We start from the raw sequence: 16,184 nt of genomic DNA, 5'->3' as shown, positions 1-16,184 counted from the left end.
ACCAGGCATTTTGCATCGTTTAATTTCTCATCACAACATTGGATCCTCACTATGTATATAAGGAAACCAAGGCAAAGAAGATGTTAGGTAAATTGTCCAAGGCCATGCAAACTTAGGTCTGAATCCAGATTTGCCTGATTCCAAAGCTCCGATGCTACTCACTCTGTGTGACCCACACATACTGTACTAGGTGCTGTAGGAATCCAAAAGAAGTTTCTATTTTCTCAATTCTAAGATGTACTTCTTTCCCCACAGCTTGACAGGTCTGAAGTTTGGGAATCTTCTTAAAACCAGTGTCAAAGTTACTTGCCAAGGTGCCAAGAAAATCCAGTGTAGAACGGGAAGGTTGTTGTTTTTGTTTTCAACAAATAATGTCAGAATAACTGGATATCCAACTGAAAAATATGAACCTTGACCTGTACCTCATACCACACATTAAAACTAGTTTGAGGTGTATCATAGATTTAAACGTAGAAGCCAAAAAAAGTTTTTTAATTTATTTTTAATTTTTTAATTTTATTTATTTTATTTTTTTAAAGTTCTTTATTGGCTTTTTTTTTTTTAACGTTTTTATTTTTATTTTTGAGACAGAGAGAGACAGAGCATGAACAGGGGAGGGTCAGAGAGAGAGGTCAGAGGGAGACACAGAATCTGAAACAGGCTCCAGCCTCCGAGCTGTCAGCACAGAGCCTGACACGGAGCCCGAACTCACGGACCGCGAGATCGTGACCTGAGCCGAAGTCAGACACTTAACAGACTGAGCCACCCAGGTGCCCCATTTAATTTTATTTTTTAATTTACATCCAAATTAGTTAGCGGATAGTGCAAGAATGATTTCAGGAGTAGATTCCTTAATGCTTCTTACCCGTTTAGTCCATCCCTATCCCCAACCCCTCCAGTAACCCTCTGTGTGTTCTCCATATCTAAGAGTCTCTTATGTTTTGTCCTCCTCCCTGTTTTTATATTATTTTTGCTTCCCTTCCCTTATGTTCATCTGTTCTGTGTCTTAAAGTCCTCGTATGAGTGAAGTCATATGATATTTGTCTTTCTTTGACCAAGTAATTTCATTTAGCATAATACCCTCTAGTTCTAGCCACATAGTTGCAAATGGCAAGATTTCATTCTTTTTGATTGCCAAGTAATACTCCATTGTATATATATATATATATATATATATATATATATATATATATATACCACATCTTCTTTATCTATTCATCCATTGATGGACATTTGGGCTTTCCATACTTTGCCTATTGTTGATAGTGTTGCTTGCTATAAAAATTGGGGTGCATGTGTCCCTTCAAAACAGCATAGCTGTATCCCTTGGATAAATACCTTGTAGTGCAATCCCTGGGCTGTAGGGTAGTTTTATTTTTTATTTTTGGAGAAACCTCCATGCTTTTTTCCAGAGTGGCTGCACTAGCTTGCATTCCCACCAGCATTGCAGAAGAGATCCTCTTTCTCTGCATCCTCATCAACATCTGTTGTTGCCTGAGTTGTTAATGTTAGCCATTCTGACAGGTGTGAGGTGGTATCTCATTGTGGTTTTGATTTGTAGTTCCCTAATGAAAAGTTATGTTGAGCATTTTTTCATGTCGGTTGGCCATCTGGATGTCTTTGGAGAAGTGTCTATTCATGTCTTTTGCTCATGTCTTCACTGGATTATTTGTTTTCTGGGTGTTGAGTTTGTAAGTTCTTTATAGATTTTGGATACTAACCCTTTATCTGATATGTCATTTGCAAATATCTTCTCCCATTCTGTTGGTTGCCTTATAGTTTTGCTGATTGTTTCCTCTGCTGTGCAAAAGCTTTTTATTAAAAAAAAATTTTTTTTTTCAACGTTTATTCATTTTTGGGACAGAGAGAGACAGAGCATGAATGGGGGAGGGGCAGAGAGAGAGGGAGACACAGAATCGGAAACAGGCTCCAGGCTCTGAGCCATCAGCCCAGAGCCCGACGCGGGGCTCGAACTCAGGGACCGCGAGATCGTGACCTGGCTGAAGTCGGACGCTTAACCGACTGTGCCACCCAGGCGCCCCCAAAAGCTTTTTATTTTGATGAGGTCCCAATAGTTCACTTTTGCTTTTGTTTCCCTTGCCTCTGGAGACGTGTTGAGTAAGAAGTTGCTGCAGCCAAGATCAAAGAGGTTTTAAGCCAAAAAAAATTTTAATGTTTATTTACTTGTGACAGAGTGCGAGAGAGAGAGAAGGGCAAAGAGGGAAACACAGAATCCAAAGCAGGTTACAGGCTCTGAGCTGTCAACACAGAGCCCAAGGAGGGGTTTAAACCCACGGACTGTGAGATCACGACCTGAGCCGAAGTCAGACGCTTAACTGACTGAGCCACCCAGGTGCCCCTAAAAGTCAAAATTTTACACATGGAAGAATATATCTGCAACCTTGGGATAGGTAAATATTTCTTAAAGAAGACATAAAAAGCACTAAATAATCTCATACCCATTAGGGTGGTTGCTATAAAAAAATAACAGAAAATAACATGAGAGGGAGAGGATACGGAAAAACTGGAACTTTTACACACCATTGGTGGGACTGTAAAATAGTTCAACCACTGTGGAAAACAATATGGAGTTTCCTCAAGAAATTTAAAACAGAACTACCATATGATCCAGCACTCCCACTTCTGTTATATATATCCATAAAAATGGAAAGCAGAGTCTCAAAGAAATATTACACACTCATGTTCATAGCAGCACTAGTCACAATAGACAAGAAGTGAAACAATCTAAATGTCCACTGACAGATGAATGGATAAAGTGTGGTATATACACACAATGGAATATTACTCAGCCTTAAACAGGAAGGAAATCCTATCACAGGCTAAAACATGGATGGACTTGAGGGCATTACACTGGGATAACCAAGTCATCAAAAGACAAATGTTGTATGATGCCATTTATACATGCTATATAGAGTAGTCAATATCACAGAGACAGAAAGTAAAATTGAGGTTGCCAGGGACTGGGGAGGAGGAATAGGGAGATATTGTTTGGGTAGAGGGCTTTAGATGTACAAGATGAAAAAGTTCTGGACATCTGTTTCATAACAGTGTGAATTAATTAGCACTATTGAAATGTACACTTTAAAGTGGTTAAGATGGTAAACTAAAAAAAAAATTTTGGTAATCTTTATTTTTGAGGGAGAGACAGTGTGGATGAGGGAGGAACAGAGAGAGGGGGAGACACAGAATCCGAAGCGGGCTCCAGGCTCTGAGCTGTCAGCACAAAGCCGGATGTGAGGCTTGAACTCACGAACGGTAAGATCATGACCCGAGCTGAAGTCGGATGCTTAACCGACTGAGCCATCCAGGCACCCAAGATGGTAAATTTTATATCATATGCTTAAAAAAATTTTTTTTAATGTTTTGTTTATTTTTGAGAGAGAGAGAGAGAGAGTGAGCATGAGTGGGGGGCAGAGAGAGAGAGAGGGAGACACAGAACCTGAAGCAGGCTACAGGCTCTGAGCTGTCAGCACAGAGCCTGATGTGGGGCCCGAACTCACAAACCGTGAAATCATGACCTGAGCCAAAGTCAGTCGCTTAAGCGACTGAGCCACCCGAGTGTCCCTATATCATATGCTTTCTACCACAGTAAAAAACTTAAAGTCTCTATGGAAAAAAAGAATTTAACATGAAAGAAAAAAAATTAATTATGCTTCATAAAATTAAGAAGAATTTTTAGTCTTTATTTTTGAGAGAGAGAGACAGACAGACAGAGTGTGAGCAGGGGAGGGGCAGAGAGAGAGGGAGACACAGAATCAGAAGCAGGGTCCAGGTTCTGAGCTGTCAGCATAGAGCCTGTCTCGGGGCTTGAATTCTCAAGCTGTGAGTGAGATCAAGACATGAGCTGAAGCTGGACACTTAACCGACTGAGCCACCCAGAAACCCCAATACTTCATGAAAATTTAAACTAGCCATTCCTTAAGACAATGAAAAGAAAATGAAAAGGCAAATCACATACCGGTAGAAAATATTCATAGTACATCTATCTGCATTAAATGCTATGGTGCTCCCTCCAAATTTCCCTTCCACAGCTGCTGGAAGTTTTAGCAGCTAGAGCAACAGGTAATTCTGCCTCTAGACATTTCCATTGGCCAGAGTGAGCTGCCAATAACAGAATGTCTCAGTCCTGAAAGAGTTTGCAGATATGAATGTGGAGGTCACTGTTATCAACTCAATTTATAGTTCTGAGTGAAATCCCTTAGAAATAGAGAAGATATTTACGACAGAGTTTTGAAGAAATACAATGTTTAATGTTTGGGTAAAGGAGGGAGAAGAGAAGGGAAAAAAAGAAGATGGTGAGGGAGAAAGGGAGAAGAGAGGTAAGGGTATCCAGAGAGATGGGAGGAAAACTAGAATTGCGTGGAGACATTAAAGTCAAGAGAAGAGGATGTGCCTGAAGGGAGGTAGTTTATCAAATGCTGCCACAAGATTATGTGAGAGGAAGACTAAACAATGTTTATGAGATTTAGCAATATGGAGGTCACTGGAGACAAGAGGTCAGAGCAATTTATTTGCATAATGGGGCACAAACCAGATTGATGAGTGAGAGGTTAGGAAATAAACACAGCAATGAAACAACTCTGAAATATTTTTGAATGAGAAGAAAAGAGAGAACTAGGTTAGCATTGGGAGCAACTACCTGAATCAGATGGCAAAATGTTTAAAAACTCAATTTAATTATTTTTAAATAAGTGCTACATTCACTTGGTTCAAAGGTTTTTAAAAATTATACATTGAGGGGAGCCTGGGTGACTCAGTTGGTTAAGCGTCCAACTTCGGCTCAGGTCATGATCTCATGGTTTGTGAGTTCAAGCCACACATCAGGCTCTGTGCTGACAGCTCAGAGCCTGGAGCCCGCGTTAGATTCTGTGTCTCGCTCTCTCTCTGCCCCTTCATTGCTTGCATTCTCTCTCTCTCTCTCTCTCTCTCTCTCTCAAAAATAAACATTAAAAATTTTTTTTAAATTATACATTGAGAAGTTTTACTTTCATATTCTTTATAATCCACACCCCCTACCTCGTCCTTTACATGTAACCACTGGCCATTAGTTTTAGGAAAACTAATGAAAAAAATTTTTTTTCAACTTTTTAAATTCCAGCTCATCAACATACAGTGTAATATTAGTTTCAAGTGTAGAATTTAGTGATTCAACACTTCCATACATCACAACAGGTGCCCTACTTAATCCCCATCACCTATTTAGTCCACCCCTAACCCACCTCCCTTCTAGTAACCATCAGTTTGTTCTCTATCGTTAGGACTCTGTTTCTTGGTTTGCCTCTCTTTTTTTCTCCCACCTTTATTTGTTTTGTTTCTTAAATTCCACATGTGAGTGAAATCATATGGTATTTATCTTTTTTGATTGGTTTATTTTGCTTAGCATTATAGTGTCTAGTTCTATCCACATTGTTGCAAATGGCAAGACTTCATTCCTTTTTATGGCTGAGTAATATTCCACTGTGTGTGTGTGTGTGTGTGTATAATCTTTACCCATTCACCAGTAGATGGAAACTTGGGCTCTTTCCATAGTTTGGCTACCTTAGATCATGCTGCTATAAACATTATAGGTGCACGTATCCCTCTGAATTAGTATTTTTGTATTCTTTGGGTAAATACTTAGGAGTGCAATTGCTGAATCATAGGGTAGTCCTATTTTTAACTTTTTGAGGAAACTTCATACTGTTTTTCAGAGTGGCTACACCAGTTTTCATTCCCAAAAAGTGTAGGAGGTTTCCCCTTTCCCCACATCCTTGCCAACACCTGTTTCTGTGTTGTTGATTTTAGCCATTCTACAGGTGTGAGGTGATATCTTATTGTAGTTTTGATTTGTATTTCCCTGATGATGAGTGATGTTGAGCATTTTTTCATGTGTCTGTTGGCTATCTGTAGGTCTTCTTTGGAGAAATGTCTCTTGATATCCTCTGCCCATTTTTAAATTGGATTATTTGTTTTTTGGGTGTTGAGTTGCATACATTCTTTGTATGTTTTGGATACTAACCCTTTATCAGATATGTCATTTGCAAATATCTTCTCCCATTCTGTAGGTTGCCTTTCAGTTTTGTCGATTGTTTCCTTCACTGTGCAGAAGCTTTTTATTTTGATAAAGTCCCCATAGTTTCTTCTTGGTTTTGTTTCCCTTGCCTCAGGAGACATATCTAGAAAAATGTTGTTATGGCTGATGTCAGGCAAATTACTGCCTGCGCTCCCCGCTACATCTTTAATGGCTTCCTGTACCACATTTAGGTCTTTCATCAATTTTGAATTTATTTTTGTGTATGGTGTAAGAAAGTGGTCCAGTTTCATTCTTTTTCCTGCTGCTGTCCACTTTTCCAATACCATTTGTTGAAGAGACTGCCTTTTTCCCATTAGATATTCTTTCCTACTTTGTTGAAGATTAGTTGACCATACAGTTGTGGCTTCATTTTTTTAATATTCTGTTCTGTTAGATTTCTATGTCTTTGTTTTGTGACAGTACCATACTGTTTTTTTTTTTTTAAGTTTATTTATTTGTTTTGAGAAAGAGAGAGAAGGGGAGGGGGCAGAGAGAGAGAGAGGGAGAGAGAGAATCCCCAGCAGGCTCCACACTCAGGGTGGGGCCCGCAGCAGGGTTTGATCTCATGACCACAAGATCAGGACCTGAACCAGTATCAAGAGTTGGACATTTAACCAACTGAGCCACCCAGGCGCCCCAGTACCATTCTGTATTGATGACTACAACTTTGTACTATAGCTTGAAGTCTGGGATTGTGATGCCTACAGCTTTGCTTTTGTTCTTCAAGATTGCTTTGGCTATTTGGCTATTTTGTGTTCCATACAAATTTTAGCATTGTTTCTCCTAGCTCTGTGAAAAATGCTATTGGTATTTTGGCAGGGATTGCATTAAATGTATAGATGTTTTTGGATATTATAGACATTTTAACAATATTTGTTCTTCCAATCCATGAGCATGGAAGTTCTTTCCATTTCTTTGTGTCCTCTTCAATTTCTTTCATCAGTGTTTTATAGTTTTCAGAGTACAGGTTTTTCACCTCTTTGGTTAGGTTTATTCCTAGATATCTTAAAAAAAATTTTTTTACATTTATTTATTTTTGAAAGACAGAGAGACAGAATACAAGTGGGGGAGGGGCAGAGAGAGAAGGAGACACCGAATCTGAAGCAGGTTCCAGGCTCTGAGCTGTCAGCACAGAGCCCAACACGGGACTCGAACCCACAAACTGTAAGATCATGACCTGAGCTGAAGTCGGACGCTCAATCCACTGAGCCACTCAGGTGTCCCTTATTTCTAGATATCTTAAGGTTTGGGGTAGGCAGATAAGAGCAAATACTAATGTAAATTAATGTTCCTCCCCTCTTTTTTTTTTTAATTTTTTTTTTCAACGTTTACTTATTTTTGGGACAGAGAGAGACAGAGCATGAACGGGGGAGGGGCAGAGAGAGAGGGAGACACAGAATCGGAAACAGGCTCCAGGCTCTGAGCCATCAGCCCAGAGCCCAACGCGAGGCTTGAACTCAGGGAGTGCAAGATCGTGACCTGGCTGAAGTCGGACGCTTAACCGACTGCGCCACCCAGGCGCCCCGCCTCCCCTCTTTCTTACACAAAGACAGCATACTAGCTTTGATTTTTTTCACTTAACAATAGATCTTGTACATCTTCCCAGATCAGTACCTACAGAGGGACACAAGTTGTTTCCTTTTGCTGTCCCTGCTGAGTGGATAGAGCATTTTCTCACTGACTCCCATCCTCCACTGATGCTTGCTCCCAGAAATGTTTCCAGACTACCGGTGTGAAGGGATGGTAGACCTCCCTTGGCTTCAGGGAAAGCATTAGGCTGAGAAAACTTGTGTAGGGGAATTGTGCACCAGAGCTGCTCCAGAAATGCAAGCTGAACCGAGGGGATGTGGCTTAGGGCACAAAAAACACTACATAAACCCATACCAGGAAAGTGAATGGAAGATGTTTAATCTTTTAGAGAAGAACCTTTCCCCCAAGCCCCTCCCCATCCCACGTTGTTGGGGAGGAGAGTGGTTATTAGGTGACCTGTTGCCTTTGCACATGTGTTTAAGCCTCAAATGAATTTCCTGTCCTTAGCAGAATTCTCATTCCTGCCCTCAGTCATAGGACTCAGGCTCTCAAGCCTTTCTGGGGTTGCCGGGCAGATCTGCCTCTGTGCTATATAACAGCCCCCTTGGAACTTATTCTGGGCTGTGGATTCCTTTGTTATGTCACCTAGTAACACTTTCTTGTTCACTTTCCATCTTCTAGAATTTTGCTGAAATTTTCATCTCCCAATGGAGAAATGTCTATTCAGATTCTTTGCCCATACTTTAGTTGGGTTATTTGTCTCTTTATGTTTGGGTTGAAAATGTTCTTTATATATTCTGGTTTCTAGTCTCTTATCCAACATATGATTTACAAATATTGTCTCCTATTAGGTGAATTGTCTTTTCACTTTCTTAGTGGTGTCCTTTGAAGCACATTTTTTAATTTTGGTAGAATCTTACTTTTTCTTTGGCTGCTTCTGCTTTTGGTTTCATATTTCAGAAACGATTGCCCGATCCAAGGTTATGATTTACACCTATGCTTTCTTCAAAGACTTTTATAGTCTTAGTGCTTAGATTTAGGCCTTTGACTAGTTTTTAGTTAATTTTTGTATATGATGTGAGAAAGGGTGCAAAATCACTCTTTTGCATATGGATATCCAGTTGTCCCAGCACTATTTGTTGAAAAACTATTATTTCCACTTGAATGGTCTTGGCATCTTTGTTGAAAATCAACTGACCATAAAGTGAGAGAGTTTATTTCTAGATCTCAATTCTATTCCATTGATGTGTATTCAATTCTATTCCATTGTGTCTCTCCTTACCCCACTACCACACTGTCTTGATTAGTGTAACTTTGTAGTAAGTTTTGAAAGGCAGAAGCTTGAGTGCTCCAAATTTATTCTTCTTTTTCAAGATTGTTTTGAATTGTTTGGCTATTCTGAGATCTTTGAATTTATTAATTTTAGGGTCAGCTTGTCAATGTCTGTGAAGAAGTCAGCTATGATTAAAAATTGGCACTTTAACTTTTCTTAATATCAAAGTACTTGTAATATACCTCAGCAATGTTCATAAACAACATCTCAACATGAATATTGAGAATTATACACATATTTATTATTTATGTTCATTTGCTCAATAAAATTCCTTGAAGCTTCTGTTCAGAGGGTGGCAGTTGAAAATCATAGCAGAGGGGAGCCTGGGTGGTTCAGTTGGTTGAGCATCTGACTCTTGATTTTGGCTCAGGTCATGATCCCAAAGTCATGGGATGGAACCCTGCATCAGGCTCTGCACTGATGCTCCATCAAGCATGGAGCCTGCCTGAGACTCTCTCTCTCCCTCTGCCCTTCTCCCCTACTTGTGCTCTCTCTCTAAAATAAAAAAAAAGAAAGAAAATCATAGTAGAACTTTCTAACTTTGTGAAAGTCTATATATTTTTATGTTATCCCTGTGAATCATAATAATATACACACCAGACTAACACAACATAGGATTCTTTTTATCTTTCCTATGTGATATTTTTGTTGCAGAGGATAAATGTTCACAAGATAGCAGACAGATTCCTCTTTTTTTGCTTAAACACAGAGTTCCAAATAAGACTGTTCAATAAAAATATTCTCTAAAGTCATTGTATTTCTCAACTACTTTGACATGAATCTTAAAATTCAATTCAAGAACTCTCACATGAGTACAGACTTTCTCTTTCCCGAAAGAGAATATCTGTGAATCACATCAAATCAAATGTAACACTTTGTAATTTATTATTATTATTTTATTTTATTTTTTAAAATTTACATCCAAGTTAGTTAGCATTAGTGCAACAATGATTTCAGGGGTAGACTCCTTAATGCTCCTTACCCATTTAGCCCATCCCCCATCCCACAACCCCTCCAGTAACCCTCTGTTCTCCATATTTAAGAGTCTCTTCTGTTTTGTCCCCCTCCCTGATTTTATATTATTTTTGCTTCCCTTCCCTTGTGTTCATCTGTTCTGTGTCTTAAAGTCCTCATATGAGTGAAGTCATATGATATTTGTCTTTCTCTAATTTTGCTTAGCATAATACCCTCTAGTTCCATCCATGTAGTTGCAAATGGCAAGATTTCATTCTTTTTGATTGCCAGGTAATACTCCATTGTATATATACACCACATCTTCGTTATCCATTTGTCTGTCGATGGACATTTGGGCTCTTTCCATACTTTGGCTATTGTTGATAGTGCTGCTATAAACATTGGGGTGCATATGCCCCTTCAAAACAGCATACCTGTATCCCTTGGGTAAATACCTAGTAGTGCAATTGCTGGCTCACAGAGTAGTTCTATTTTTAATTTTTTGAGGAACCTCCATACTGTTTTCCAGAGTGGCTGTACCAGCTTGCATTCCCACCAGCAATGCAAGAGATCCTCTTTCTCCGTATCCTCACCAACACCTGTCGTTGCCTGAGTTGTTAATGTTAGCCATTCTGACAGGTGGAAGGTGGTATCTCATGGTGGTTTTGATTTGTATTTCCCTGAGGATGAGGGATGTTGAGCATTTTTTCATGTGTCGGTTGGCCATCTGGATGTCTTCTTTGGAGAAGTGTCTATTCATGTCTTTTGCCCATTTCTTCACTGGATTATTTGTTTTTTGGGTGTTGAGTTTGATAAGTTCTTTATAGATTTTGGACACTCACCCTTTATCTGATATGTCATTTGCAAGTATCTTCTCCCATCTATTGGTTGCCTTTTAGTTTTGCTGATTGTTTCCTTTGCTGTGCAGAAGCTTTTTATTTTGATGAGGTCCCAATAGTTCACTTTTGCTTTTGTTTTCCTTGCCTCTGGAGATGTGTTGAGTAAAAATTTGCCGTGGCCAACTTCTGATGGAGAATGGCACTACTGAGTAACTTCTGTGGGTTCAGCCCATCTCTTCCTTGTGAAACTTCTTCAGTGATTTATACTAATCAACTTTGATCTGACCCAGATAAAGTGTTTAATTGTTGACCCATGGCTTTCTTCCCTTACTGCTCACCCTGTTATTGCCCAAGACTCCTGTGTTGCCACATCCAATGATCCACTTTCCTCTCACGTAACCTTTAGACACTGTTGCCTGCTCTCTGCCTTATTAACTTTGTTCTGTGAATTCTTTCAAGATATTATACCACCCTGGATCTCCCACTTCTAAACATATGGTCTCTCTTTTCTCCAGAATTCTCTCCTGTCTCCCCACCACACCCAAAAGATATGTCTCAGCCACCCCCGTCTTGCTCATGGCTTTCATAATCATTCCTATCCTGATATCTTCTTCTCATCTAGTCTTGTTCCCCCTCTTGCCTACTGGGCCTATCTAGTTGGATGTCATATCATTTCAAATAAAGTATGTCTGGATATGGACTTACTTTATTCTCCAAATCAACTTCCTTTCAACTTCATTTCTTAGTGGTAACAACCATTTCCCAAGGTCAGTTCCCTGCCCTTTCATTCCTTATATCTAATCAGTTGCCGTGAAGTTCTGTAGGTATTTTCTGGAAGAATCCTCAAACCAATTGATTCATCTCCATTTCTCTTCTTTCTACAACTTGTTCAATTACTTATGTAACATCTTCATGAAGTCAAGAGAAATCTAGTAAGAGCTTTAATCTGCAAGGCAAGTACACACCTGGAAAGCAAGTTAGGATCTAAAGCCTGGGCCAGATAAAAATAAGCCATTGATCAAGATTGAGGGCTATTTTCAGATGGTATCAGGAAGGACTGATATAGCCATTACCTCAATATTGTATTGCTATAACTCCCTAACATGTCTCCTGGATACTGTATGCGACTAATGTGTTTTGCTCTTAGCCACTTCTATACTTTTATTTATTTGGTTAGTCCGGGTTGGTGGTAATAGCTTAGTATTATCTCACTTAAAATTTACTGATTTTGTCAGAATGGCTTCAGTACCATGGTTAAACCAAGAATGGTCAAATACAGGGAACTTTCCAGAACGCTCGCTAAAAAGTGGAGGAGCAGCGGCTGCCCGAGCTGCGCCCAGAAACGCGCTCCTTCCTGCTCCCCCACACCGGCCTTGGCCCCCTCACCGGCTGTAGAAAATGGTGAAAGAAACTACTTACTATGATGTTTTGAGGGTCAAACCCAATGCCACCCAGGAAGAATTGAAAAAGGCTTACAGGAAATTGGCTTTGAAGTACCACCCTGACAAGAATCCAAATGAAGGAGAGAAGTTCAAACAGATTTCTCAAGCTTATGAAGTGCTCTCTGATGCGAAGAAAAGGGAATTATATGACAAAGGAGGAGAACAGGCAATTAAAGAAGGTGGAGCAGGTGGTGGTTTTGGCTCCCCCATGGACATCTTTGATATGTTTTTTGGAGGAGGAGGAAGGATGCAGAGAGAGAGGAGAGGTAAAAATGTTGTGCATCAGCTCTCTGTAACCTTAGAAGATTTATATAATGGTGCAACAAGAAAACTAGCTCTGCAAAAGAATGTGATTTGTGACAAATGTGAAGGCTGAGGTGGTAAGAAAGGAGCGGTAGAATGTTGTCCCAATTGCCGAGGTACTGGAATGCAAATAAGAATTCATCAGATAGGACCTGGAATGGTTCAACAAATTCAGTCTGTGTGCATGGAGTGCCAGGGCCATGGGGAACGGATCAGTCCTAAAGATAGATGTACAAGCTGCAAGGGAAGGAAGATAGTTCGAGGAAAGAAGATTCTAGAAGTTCATATTGACAAAGGCATGAAAGATGGCCAGAAGATAACATTCCATGGTGAAGGAGACCTAGAACCTGGACTGGAACCAGAAGATATTATCAGTATTTTAGATCAGAAGGACCATGCTGTTTTTACTAGGCGAGGAGGGGATCTTTTCATGTGTATGGACGTACAGCTGGTTGAAGCACTGTGCAGCTTTCAAAAGCCAATATCTACTCTAAACAACAGAACCATTGTCATTACCTCTCGTCCAGGTCAGATTGTCAAGCATGGAGATATCAAGTGTGTGCTGAATGAAGGCATGCCAATTTATCGTAGACCATACGAAAAGGGTTGCCCAATCATTGAATTTAAGGTAAACTTCCCTGAGAATGGCTTTCTCTCTCCTGATAAACTGTCTTTGCTGGAAAAACTCCTACCTGAGAGGAAGGAAGTAGAAGAGATTGATGAAATGGACCAGGTAGAGCTGGTGGACTTTGATCCAAATCAGGAAAGAAGGCGCCATTACAATGGAGAAGCGTATGAGGATGATGAACATCACCCTAGGGGAGGTGTTCAGTGTCAGACCTCTTAATGGGGTCAGTGAAGAACACTGCTGGTATTTTATATGCAGTAGTGAACGAATGAAGGACTATAATCATAGCTCACTACTTGCTATTATTGTTTTTGTTTTAATATTCAACTATAGTAGTGTTTTAAAAGTTAAATGAAGAATAAAAAATATAAAAGCTCAAAAAAAAAAAAAAAAAAGAATGGTCAAGTACATACCTAAGTTGGTTTCCATGAAAACCAAAAGATGAGCAAAGAGGTATAATCCTTAACTTAAGATATTGTTCACTAGGTCAATAGAATAGTGTCAGGAACTGGAATTGAAGTAGAGCTTTCCAGAACCAGGGGAGACACAAACCAAAAAAATTATGGGCAAAAGTTTTTCTAAGCTTCCTGAGCTTCTCTGCCACCTGAAGAACAAAAATAATTTAAACCTTCACAATGAGCCTTATCTGAACTCTAGTCTTTGACTGCCAACAAGGCTGAGTGTCTCTTTCAGAAGAGTAGCTAACACTTATACAATACTTTCTTTTATATATATATATGTATACACATATATATACATATATTTACATTTTTAATTTTTATTTATTTTTGAGAGAGAGAGAGAGAGCAGGGGAGGGGCAGAGAGAGGGAGACACAGAATCCAAAGCAGGTGCCAGGCTCTGAGTTGTTAGCACAGAGCCTGATGTGGGGCTCAGACCCATGAACTGTGAGATCACGAATGACCTGAGCTGAAGTCAGATGTTTAACCAACTGAGCCACCCAAGTGCCCCTATATAATACTTTCCATGGGCTAGTGTATTAACCATATTTTTAATATTTTATGGTGTTTGACAAGTTGTGGGGATTGACTCGCTGAGGAGAGACTGCCCCTCCCAGGGTTAGCTAATTCCCAGAGATAATAAACAATTTACCTGAAATATTACTCAGCCATAAAAATAAAAATCTTGCCATTTGTGACAACATGGATGACCTTAGAGGGTATTATGCTGAGTGAAATAAATAAGACAGAGAAAGACAAATACTGTATGACTTCACTAACATGTACAATCCAAAAACAAAACAAATGAACAACAACAACAAAAGTCAGAAACAGACTCATATAGAAAATAAACTGATGGTTGCTACATAGAGGGATGGTCAAAATAAGTTAGGAGGTTAAGAAGTACAGTCTTCCATTTATAAAATTAAGTCACAGGGATGCAATGTACAACATAGGGAATATAGGCAATAATACTGTAGTAATCTTGTATGGTGACAGATGATGACTACTTATTGTGGTGACCATTTTGTAATGTATACAAATATCAAATCTGTGTATATATTTCATAATGTATGTAAATATCAACTATGTTGTACACCTGAAACTAAAACAATATTGTATGTCAATGATTCTTCAGTAAAAATTTAAATTAAAAAATGAGCAACAAACCTGAAAGCATGTTTTGCATATATAAACCAACTAATCCCAAGTCCATACCCCCTGTCACCTCCTTTATTTAACGCCCCCCCCCCCCAACTCCAAACCAATATACCCCCTGCCCTAAATCATCCAGGACTAAGTACCAGACAACTGAGACAGCTCATCAAAATTATTCAGACTAGCCAACCCTAAGCAGTTTCCCTTGCCCTGCCTTGCCTTTCCTACGGAAAACCATAAAGGCTCTGGGCCAGGCTTCCCCTTCACTACTTTCTGCCTCCTAATCAACACTGATGCTTCCCCAGGTGGCCCTGCATGGTATGTTGTGCCTTCTCCTCTGGGAAAACATAAGTAATAAAAGCCCTTCAGTAGCACTAGTCTTCCCGTGTTTTTACTTAGTCATCTCCATAAATTAAAATTCCATGAGTGTAACAGAAATCGGAGCCATTCTAAGTATTTTGCATAAGTAAACTCACTTAGTCTTCACAAAAATTCTATAAGGTATATACCACTATTATCCCCATTCTAACAAGGAGAGCATCAGGGTAAGTAACTTGTTTACAATTCTATGAGTGAGTGACAGAGCTGAGACACCAACCCAGGCAGCTTGGTGTCAGCATTATATCGTGGAAGTCCGGGTGTTCCACGTACTCAAGACACAAATCTCTGGCTTTCTCCTCACCAGCATAGACCTCCTACAAGACCTGCCCTCTTTGTTTGACAACTTGCCTTGAATTAGTTATCAGAATGAGGAGCAGACACATCTGGGGCCTGAAAAGCATCACTGTTCTGATCCGAGGTGACTGGCTTGGGGTGAATAGAGAAAAAAACAACTAGTTAAAGTTGTGTAAAACTCAGATGCTACAAGAATGACAATCCATGCTCTTTGTCTCTTGGATCTATTTTTTGTGGTAAGAATACAACACAGTCCCTTCAGCAATTCTAGCAATGAACCAAATGTTTATGTGCAGCAAACTACAAGTCTTCCAGTGTTTTCAGGGCATAAAGTACAAAATGGCACCAGTAGATGAGACTAGAGAGATCCACAGGAACCAGGCCTGGAATGTCTCACATGATTTACAAAAATGCAGGTAGGTGATGGGAAGCCAATATTTCTCCTTCCTTCATGCTTGAGAAATGGGACCCTCTGACAGATCCTCCAGAGGCTACTACATAAATGGTCTCTTAGGTTATGTGAAATATAGAGTAAAGCTTCTATTAATGGCACTATTAAAACCTAACATGAACATTTGACTTTCTTTTCAATTACTGTGTTGGGCCAATTCCCCGAAATAAAATTGAGTCAAAAAAATACCGTTGTTGGGGCACCTGGGTGGCTCAGCTGGTTGAGCATCCAACTTTGGCTCAGGTCATTATCTCGTGGTTCGTGAGTTCAAGCTCCACATGGGGTTTACTGCTGTTACCCTGTCAGCACAAAGCCTGCTTTGGATCCTCTGTCCCCTTC

The 16,184-nt window shown here is 39.7% G+C and overlaps 1 protein-coding gene and 1 pseudogene across 1 annotated transcript in view; one reads left to right on the top strand and one right to left on the bottom strand.

The window, feature by feature from the left end:
* LOC147576642 (uncharacterized) overlaps positions 1 to 16,184 on the bottom strand; it is a 116,213-nt gene that overhangs the window by 43,841 nt on the left and 56,188 nt on the right. The gene's annotated exons all lie outside the window — the stretch shown is intronic.
* Positions 12,063 to 13,500, top strand: LOC147576643 (dnaJ homolog subfamily A member 1 pseudogene; annotated as a pseudogene).

Source organism: Puma concolor, chromosome D1, assembly GCF_028749965.1.
Source record: "Puma concolor isolate L17-30 chromosome D1, mPumCon1.1.hap2, whole genome shotgun sequence".
Classification (NCBI taxonomy): Eukaryota; Metazoa; Chordata; class Mammalia; order Carnivora; family Felidae; genus Puma; species Puma concolor.
The sequence above is the reverse complement of the archived record's forward strand: the minus strand, read 5'-3'. Positions and strand labels throughout refer to the sequence as shown.